The 10,391-nt window shown below is 35.7% G+C and overlaps 1 long non-coding RNA gene across 1 annotated transcript; it reads left to right on the forward strand.

Annotated features, from left to right (window-relative positions):
• Positions 1-2,805: 2,805 nt before the first annotated feature.
• On the forward strand, positions 2,806-3,580 carry LOC143262242 (uncharacterized). The gene is made up of 2 exons (XR_013036144.1): positions 2,806-2,855; positions 3,041-3,580. It is a non-coding gene; the product is annotated as an uncharacterized LOC143262242 (long non-coding RNA).
• Positions 3,581-10,391: the final 6,811 nt, after the last annotated feature.

The raw sequence follows: 10,391 nt of genomic DNA on the forward strand, positions 1-10,391 counted from the left end.
CGACAACGCGGTACATACGTGTCGATAACATTGAGAACTGCGAACGCGTTGCATTAAAAAATCGGCTCTTTTCAGAGCTATACATATTAACCCAGGAAAGTTGGTCCATAAATATTATTGATAAGTGATTAGTGTTTAGTAATAATGTAGTGAAAGTAAACGTTGAAATTGCCTGCCCGGAGACATCCTTCTGTTCGTCGCCGTCGGATACATGAAGTGGATTTTACAACTAAATGGGTGAGTTTCTTATTGATAATATTCTTCATATTTCTCTAACAAACATATCCCTTACGTCCTTTAACACGATTATTATTTATTAAATTAGCTTTGCGAATCATTCGTTGAACTATGTTCGGACACGGAATTATTTAAATAAAATATCATTAACGTAAAATATCATTTACGTACTTTGTTAATCTTCACTGTACACCTTGCTTAAAAATTTCATATGTTACACACGAGGTGTCATGCACACTAGAAAATTAAAACGGCCGTCACGGTTAAATTATTTATTATTTCGAGTCCGAAAAATTTGTAAATATTCTTCAGACGTTCTAAAGTAAAGGTGAACAGCGTTTTTCTCAAAAATATCACTGTTACGTGGTAAAAAAAAATCCCGAAAGTTCTCGCTTCGTGATTTGTTCAATACTTCGAATGCGGCTCGAGTCCGTCCCGACCATCTGTCAAAGCCTCGTAAGTACACTTCACATTTTGTATAAATATTTTCGAAATAAATTTGTTATATGGAATTCTGTTTCACCCGTTTAATACACCCGATCTCTATCCGACTCCCGGCAGTATCCGAAATAACCTACTCATAGTTTAGATGTAACAATATAATCAGTCCAATAAGTTTTCATACACTTTCTATTACGAAATGATTTTTTATAATTGGGCCATGTGATGTACATTTTTTTGAGATGCTAAACCAATTAGGTCACGAGACAATATTTAAAAAATTGTTTTCAAAAAGTGTATTTTGTAGATTTTAATTATTTCTCTTAGAATTAACCGATTTAACTGATTTTATCGATAGATTTCCTGACCACAAATTGAATAGTATTATGTTTTCACGGCCAGTTTTCAGTCGATATACTTGATAACATCAAATGCTTCAACCTTTGCTTTCATTATGAGCATGTCGATGTTAAGAGATAGTTGAAAACTAAAACTAACAACAAGTAAAGAATTGAGTAACATGTGTCTTGTCAGATTACGTAATTTAGGGTTTCGCTATCGTGATTATATTTAGATTGGTAACGGCTATCTACGCTAGCGAAGCAGCTTACAATTGGTTAAAGTGATCAGCACACATTGTGTTTACATAGTTTTCTATGCGCATACCAGAACACATAACTATTATTGAAAAATTTTTGAAAAAATCCTTTTCCTTTTCGTTTCTTTTTGTAAATTTTTCAATGGAATCAGTATAGAGAATTCTAGGGGTACTTACAATAACTAACGAAGTTAGTTAATTTTTTTTATTTAACGTGCTTATGCGTACATCAAGCTTATCTAAATCAGCTATCTTGTTTCAATTTAGTCCGTCATTCTACACTTGCATTATAACCGGATAATATTGACGGCAGTTATATGTATATCAATATGATACTGAATATACGTCAAAGGAAACCATGTTTTCAAAATACTGAGTTGGGAATCGAAAATTAGGTGTAGGTATTGATAGTATATTAACCTTTTGTGAAAATGCAGGTAAAATACCTTCCATCTTATACACTATGCTAGAGCTATGCACTATGACCCAAAAACCGCGCAGGTCGCACACAGGTTCCAATCGAGAAATTAGCTGTTCACGACGATTTTAGCAATATTTCGAGACGTATAAGACCGTCTCATATAGGTCGTTGATTGCATCTTGACGTCAACTATAACTTTTATTAAGTAAACAATATAAAGAATTGAAAAATCTAGGTGATCTTAAATTTTTATTTAATAAAGAATTTTTGTTTCAGTTTTGATATTGATGTTTATAGAAGGCTATGTACTAATTAGTTTTCGTTTGAAACATTTTTTTGACAAAACTCCGGGAACAACTGAAAAATTTCGATAACATCTAAATAATAAATGTTTATATAAGAGTTTTTATTTTAACGATAGCACATTTCTTGTACTTAAAAATGCTGTTGTGTGTGGAAAATATAGCTTATCATTTATTTAAACATTAATACTCAATTTACTAAGGAAAATTGTCAACGTTTTATATAATTAGCAATGAATATCTTTTGAGTCACAACTCATCGCGCTTGGCACTGTGGCCGGAACAGCATGGAGCGTCAAGAGGTTAGTACTCATCCTTGTAGAAACGAAAAAAATTGTTCTTTAATTTTTAAATAAAAATTACAGTCATCTGGATTTTTTAATTGTTGTATATTTTATACTTAATAATGTTATAGCTGACATCAAGACGAATTCAACGACCTATATAATACAGTGCTTTGAAAGACTGCCAAAATCATCGCGAACAGTTAATACTTCGACTGGGACCAACTGTAACGTCGTCGCGTCGCATCGTTTAAGTTCAAACACAACGTGAGATATCAGTCGTACATAGGTCAAATCCATTAACTCCACTATTTTAAATATATTAAATTTAAGTGTGAAAGCACTAGGTTCAGTCACAACTTTTTCTAATTATAATAAATTTCCCAAATAATACAGGTTAACACCATTAAAAAACAATCTTTTTTTACTAGCCGAATAATAAATAATTTATTTCAAAAGCTATTATTTACATGTTTTTAAATGAAAGCTACATCTACATTTATGCAATTTTTATTTTAAAAGGAACTTCATCACATGTCTCCACTTTCTGTTTTATGGAGTTATTTGATTTGGCAAAAGTGATCTTATTATATTAGATATTTCTTACACAGTTCATATTACAAGTTACATACACGGTTAAATCTTCACTGGCTACGTGTAATCAATATATAATAATGTTATAAATTTAACTGTAGAATATAAGCGTCACTGGTCTGGGCACTTGGAATCAGAGTAACGGATATTTGCACATCCTTAGAACATCGCGTCACAAATTCAACTAAATATTTCCGGTGATCGCCAATCGGCGATCAGCGACAACGAAAAAAGTGATTGGACTGTGATTGGAAACCAGTAACAGACTTATAAACGCCCTTCTGTCATCGCATCACGTATTCGACTGAACACCGTCGGAGACCGCCAACGATAAAGCGGCGAACGGCAACACCGGCAACGCACCCCATTCCTCGGCACTAAGGGTGCAAGCGTTGTGATTGGCTCGTCCCTCGGCAGTTATCGTCATTCTCCGTAACAGGTGGTAAATTTCGTTATTTTATATACATTCCGTTGAAACATACGCGTATATTTTTCACGCAGCAAGGAGAGTCTGCTCTACTGTACCAAAATCGCGTGTTGGGTTTCGAATGACACGTTATCTTTGACCATCAGATGTAACATCTAACGTACCTTTCGATTTTCCTACTGTAGCGAATAAACCACACATTCCGAAGAAGTTTTGTACGTTCAGTCAGTTTTCTTCTAATCGTGTAGTCCATAGAATCATGATATTTAAACAATACATTTCTTTTCTCATTCTCCAAAATATAAAATAGTCGTTGTTCTCTCTCCTTGCTATACAGTTATTCATTACAATATGTAGCGTTAAGCGTTTCGTAATAAGAATCTTCTCCTTTCTCTAAATTAAATATAACTGTGTCTTCCACCTTCTACCACAGTTGCAATATTAATCGATCGGCTGAACGCATCCGCGTGCTTCATTCTACCACCTGGCCTATGTTCGATAATCGTACTCCTGTAATTCGAACGCTATCCTCGATAAATGGAAGCCGTCAAATATGGAATACCACTTTGATTTTCGAATGCCATTCTTACAAGTCAATTGCAACAGTTAAAAGATTTTTATCGACATACATTGTCACTCACATATTTTCGCATCAGTTTAGAAACAATTTTAAGTTTCTGACATAATAAACAATTGTTAATATTGAAATAATTTAAAAATGAATGAATTGATGGAATACACGCCGAACCCCTTTGATTTTATTACCTTCCATATGTGCGATTTGGCATGGATTTATACAGATCTTGGATATACGTTTGTTATATCCATCCAGTTATTCCATTCATGTACTATAGCATTTTTTAATCCATATACGTTTTGCTATTGCGTACCCTTCTTGTACACATCGGAAACAATTTGTATCGAACAATTTTCTATTAACCCTTTGCGGTCGATGCCACCACAGTGACGGCATTCGCAAGTCGTCGCAAAAATCGCTGCCGCCAGTCTGGCGGCAAGATGTATGTAATTAAAAAGGACTCTATATATCATAAAATTTGTGTGCAAAATTTAAATTTATTTTCATCAATGCATATATAATGCATAAAATAACAAGCCAACAGAAGAACGTAAGGCCACTAACACACTTAAATTTTGTGAAATGCTAGTCGATGAGTTAGTAGGAAATTTCTGGCACCAAACATCATCTACAGCGCAATCTTCAACATCATCCGTAGACATTAGATTAAATAATCAGTTTCATGTAATTTCGGTTCAGTTCAGGAATCAAATCAAGTTCAGGAATCAAAAAAGTCTGTGCAGTATGTTCCGACAGGAAAACTCTAGGAAAAAGACGATTAACACGTATGTACTGTGATATCTGTACTCGGAAGCCAGGACTTCATATCGGTGATTGATTTGCAAAATACCATACTTTGGAAAATTACAGAAATTAAAAATGTATGTTTTTATGTATTATAAGTACTGTTACGGCGACTTGTCCAAATCAAGTCTCTGTAATGTGAAACTGTCCTGTTGTGAACTGTAGCGCCGTGCTTTTACGGCGCCTTTTTTGACGCGTGGGGATCGAGCTTCGACCCTACCGGGGTTGTAAGGCCCGGGCTTCACTGTTTGAAGACGCGTCGGTTTGCAAACTGGTTATCGGTCCGATGTTGACCGATTTCGAATGAACGAACGATTGAGTTCCCGAATCGAATGAGTCTCCGGTTGCGACGAGTGAGTCTCCGAACGATTGAGACTGTTTGAAACGCACGAGTGAGACTCCGGATCGAGAATATATGTTAGTGAATGTGACTATAAGAATAATACTGACGCGCCTCGACTGCTCGCGTTTTTTATACATTTTTCCCCACTTGAGATTTTTGAAGGAACCTCCACCTCCATGCCGGGTTGCACTGATTGGTTTTCTCGAAAATTATGATTTCCCAATCAGCGTCCTCCAAACGTTTTGTCACCACCCTCTCGTACCGTCCTGCACGGGCCTTGTCTTCAAAAATCTCAAGTGTTATTGCGGGATTTTTTTCAGGCCTTTTGGATTTACGACGCGTCGCGATCATTAGAAAAGACGGAGACACTGCCCAGATGTTCGGCAGCTGCAAAAAAAGGTCTCCGTCTCCTCAGATGACCCACGCTGTCCGTGCCGTAAACCCTCACGAGAGAGAGGTCCGCGGGAGGTTCTACGTGACGGAACATGAACAACTCCTTAAAGAATAATAGAAGAGAGGGGTTGCCCACGGAGGTGTGTTATCAACGGACAATCGAAGAGTCGAGATCGGACCGTCGAACGACCAACATCCCACTTCTGAAAGATCTGAATTGTTATTGTATCGAATTGTGTTATAATTAATATTCTTTATTGTAAATAAAATGCCGCGACGCGAGAGAAATGGTGTAATTCGCAACAGTACTATAAAGATAACAAATCAGTTTCAACAAATTCTGTGTTTTGTAACATCCATATATTTGCTTTAAATCGCTAAGGGAGAAATAACGCCGAGAAGCTAAATTTGCTCCGACTAGCTGGTACTAGCTGTCACTCCCATCAGAGAAATTTGCCGATCGCAAAAGGTTAAAGTAATACATAATTTCCTAAAATATATCGATAAGCGAGCAACTTTACGTGTAACTTCGAACTCGCAGTTGTCCATATTATGTGTAGCAATATGCATAGAGTAGTAGTATTACAGCTTGTGGTTCGCGGTCAAAGTAACTCACCCAGGCCTGCACTAGGTGATACTGAACACCTGGGTGATGTAACACGATGATGTAACAAGATGATTCTGGTCTATGTGCAGTTTATAACACTATGTTACAATGATTCTCGATTTCCATGCTCTGATGATACGTTCTCTGCTCGAGGTTGGTTTGTTTGGCTTGTATTCCGTCGTCAGTTCGGTTGTTTCGTGATTGGTTAAGGATGGATTTTGCTGTAGGAATGTAGTGTTTTATAATTGGGCGGGGATGTGTTTGAGGAAGTTTAGGTTGAGGAGTAGGAAACTCTCAGGAAGATCTATTTGGTATTGTTTTCCGATGTGTATTTATATATGGGTCTGCGGAAAATTTGAAACTTAAAGATAAAACTAATTATATAAGATAATTATATACTTCATAATTATTGCAAATTAAGAAAAACTGTTTTATTGTTTATTAACATGTGTCGTAATCTTCTGAACAATATAGTTGATATTCCATTATGTTAACTGTATGTCAGTATACGACTGCTACCATACGTCTTCGATTATCGAGTTAATTCAATCCTTCCAATTCACATCCTCTTATCGATTCCAGTCGCTAGTATCAAGACTACCACGGTGCACTTTTGCCGCTTGAGGTGTACCAACTTAATAAGTTACGAGGCTAACGAACGTTGTCGGCTCGTCCACAACTAACAAAGCTCTTATATCTTCTCAAGGAAACAAATCCTCAGTCATGCACAACTGCCATACCCCTGCGCAATGTTTCGCGTTCAAGGGGAACAATTGGAATTCGCTTAAAGGAAAACGAACTAATATTATCTATTATAATTTAATCATAAATATACGGATTAAATTACAATTACTTATACTTGAAATACTGTTTACGTTTAATCTAATAGATTTATGTCGCACGTCTTTTTGAAATAAATTTTCATTATGTTTGTAAAATGATTAGGCTATGTAGCGCGCAACTGTTCTGCTTATCTCTCTTCATATGATAATACATGCGAATTATTTGATATTAATAATCCAACGACGCGTTTTCCCATAAAAGGTTATGTTCGTGTAAACATTTCAAAATTTGTTGTAACATAGTGTTCGAAGCGTAATCGTCGGTTATGTCACAGATATCAATAGCATTTCGTACGTAATAAATGTATATAACGAAACATTTGTAGCATTGATCATCACATGAACAGAATCAAACAAAACAGTTTCCCGCAATGTATCCCAATCATTTTACAAACATAATGAAAATTTAATTCAAAATGTCTTGTACATTACATTGCAATACAGTTTCTTCTGATTTATTTTTTGCACTAAGCGCCAAACAAGTTTTATATGAGATAAGTAGAAAATTTGGATTCCCGTTCTTTGAGAATTACTTTTTAATTTCAAAAAAATTAATTTGAATTTACTAGAAATACAATGGCAGCAACTATAGTATTAGATTCATGACGACGACAAAGCAGAATATAAACATATATATTGTAATAAAATGTGGGAACGTATTTGTTCAAAGAAGAACACAAGCAAATGAATACGAATTCCCTACTTTAAGATATGTAATTTTATGTTCTCCTGCATGTACCATTACTTAAACACACGCTGGTAATATCCGTACCGAGTACTTAGACTCAAGATATTTGGGTTGTATTATAAAGACATAATCCTTTGAAACCGACGACGATACTAAAAAATGTTTCAAACGAAATTTGAATGGTTTTAGGGAGACATATGAAGAACAATTTTATTTGTTTAAATGGAATCATATATTTTTTTAGTATACTAGTTGGTCCAGCTATTCATTCTCTTCATAGAGATACCGTGGCATTTATTGCGAAAAATAATTGGTTTCGAATCTATTTTAATTTTAGAGACATGAGCAAATGTTTGTATTCAGGCTGGAGGTCGTATTTTTGAACACCAACTTTAGATAGGTGAGTGAATGAGCCACTATGCACTACTAAGATCAAAATATCTTCTAAACCAATAATTTTTGACAATAAATGCCTTGGTATTTTTATGAAGAAAATGACGAAATTAATCGACTTATATTTATTATTTATACTTATATTTTTTTCTCTCGGGTTACAAAGGATCCCATTCCTTATCTTATCCTACGTACTAACCTTAATACCAATACTTCTATACCACTCTCACTCATGCTATAGATGCGAGTATAAAAGAAACCTGATAATAAAGATACAAATAAAAATAAATAAAAAAGATACAAAGCCCACCTATTATTCCTCTTTGCCTCTCTCTCTCTCTCTCTCTCTCTCTCTCTCTCTCTTATTTCCTTTCCTATCTTCAATTAACTTCTCCATCCATACCACTCCTCTTCTATCTTCATTTAATATATTCTTTATCTTTCCTTGTATCCCATCCTCCTCCATACACCTCTCTAAGACGTGCTCCCTTGTCTCTGCCGCCCCTCCATATCTCCAATATATCCTTTCTCCCTCATTATGCCAACATCATCCTTCCCTTGTTTCGTTACCTAATCTGCACATTGCTATCCTGAACCATCTCGTTTTCTTCCCTCTTCTATTCAAATACTCTGATACCCTATCCATTTTTACCTCCCTATACCACTTATTATATTGAGACTTCACCATCTTACTATAGTTTTCCCCTCTTTACATCTTTCTTCCGCTTCATTCTATCTTCTTTCACTCCTCGCCCCGCTTCTCCTTCTCTAAAACCGTTCTGCCCATTCGCTCGCTCAAATACTTCCTTCTCTACCTCTCTCCTTTCGATAACTTCGTCCTGTCTACTACCCTTCTTTCTATTTATGCCAGACATAGCCACGCCCAATCGCTCCCCTTGTCTCCTCACAGCTTTTGTCGAAACCTCATGCCTTTTAGCAGCCCATGCTTTCCACTTTTCCTTTTTTGTTTCCTCCTTTACTGCGTAACCTGGAGTTACCCACAGTCCAGTTCTAGTACCTACCTTATGTATCGTTGCCGTAAGGCTTCTACTCGCCTTCTCTCCTTCCATACACTGCCACCGGCCATATTAATCTGTCACATAGCCACATCCTTCCATTGAAATTATTTCTGAAATATCTCTTCCCTACTTCCCAGATTTCTCTCATTAACCCCTATTTCCTTCTCCCCGTTTATACACTCTCTTTTCTTTACTTCACCGCCCAACATTCAGTACCGTTGTTTTACCCTTATTTATCTCTAGTTCCTTATCCCTCACGTAGCTCCCGAACTCTCCTATCATTCCCATGATAAAAAAATATATGATTCCATTTTAAAAAATAAAGTTGACCTTCATATGTCCTCGACGCGTTCACTTAGAAAAATCTTATTAATGACAAATTACGCGTCCCCCGAAACCATTCAAAATTCTTTTATAAAACATTTTTTAATATCAACGATGGTTTCGAAGATATTTGGGTGGATCGATTTAAATGGGTTAATGTTAAATAAAGATAATATTTATATTAAATAATGCTAATTTACTAAGCCATTTAAGTTATTTGTGCTAATCTTTTTAATTGGAGAAAATAGAGAAAGAACGTGTTTGCCTCTTTTATGTAAAATTTTCTGTGAAAGGACCGAGAATGATGAAATGATCAAAGCTGTCCTTGACGGTTTTCCAACATAAATTACACCGATCGATAGGTGACCGAGACAAAGTCCGCCAATTTCAATTCACTAGCTGTTCCAGAAGAGTTCTCTTCTCTTTCCTCCTCGGTGGTTTCTTAAAATTTGGAAAAAATGACCTATTTTGAACCCAATTATTACAGATCTTTCAGTTGAATATCGAAGAATATCGATGAATATTGCCAAAAACAGTGATGTCAATTTTTGTCAGATTTTTTGCAGAGATGGAACAATATTGCAAAAAAAACAGATCTTTTAACGTATTCTCCGTACGTGATTTTGTCTACGTAATAAGTATATTATGCAATATTAAATCTTCGTACAATTACAACGTCGACGGTTCGAGGAGCGAGCGAGGTACGAATCTTTTGGACGCGATTCCGGACCCGATGAGGCTAAGTTTTTTTTCAATCTTGCTCTTTCTCATTTTCTTGCTATGTGATTTCCTCATATGTCTTCGGTTTGCACCATAGATAGCGTTATGTTTGCATTATCATTCTTTTGTTAACGTTATAATTTTGTTGTCTTCAGCTTTGGTAGTTGACACGATTAGGTTACTATAGAAACAAGTGCAGTATAGTTTTGTTTACAATTGATAGCTTGCTGTCAATTTTAAAATCGAGTGCAAAAATGATCATTTCTGACACATTTTACATTTTCATTTTCATAAAGGCAAGAAAGTAGCTGAGGCTCACAAAGAGATATGTGGAATTTATGGCGTCGATTGCTTAACAGAACGCGCGTGTCAGAATT

This window comes from Megalopta genalis, unplaced genomic scaffold (assembly GCF_051020955.1).
Source record: "Megalopta genalis isolate 19385.01 unplaced genomic scaffold, iyMegGena1_principal scaffold0101, whole genome shotgun sequence".
Lineage (NCBI taxonomy): Eukaryota > Metazoa > Arthropoda > Insecta > Hymenoptera > Halictidae > Megalopta > Megalopta genalis.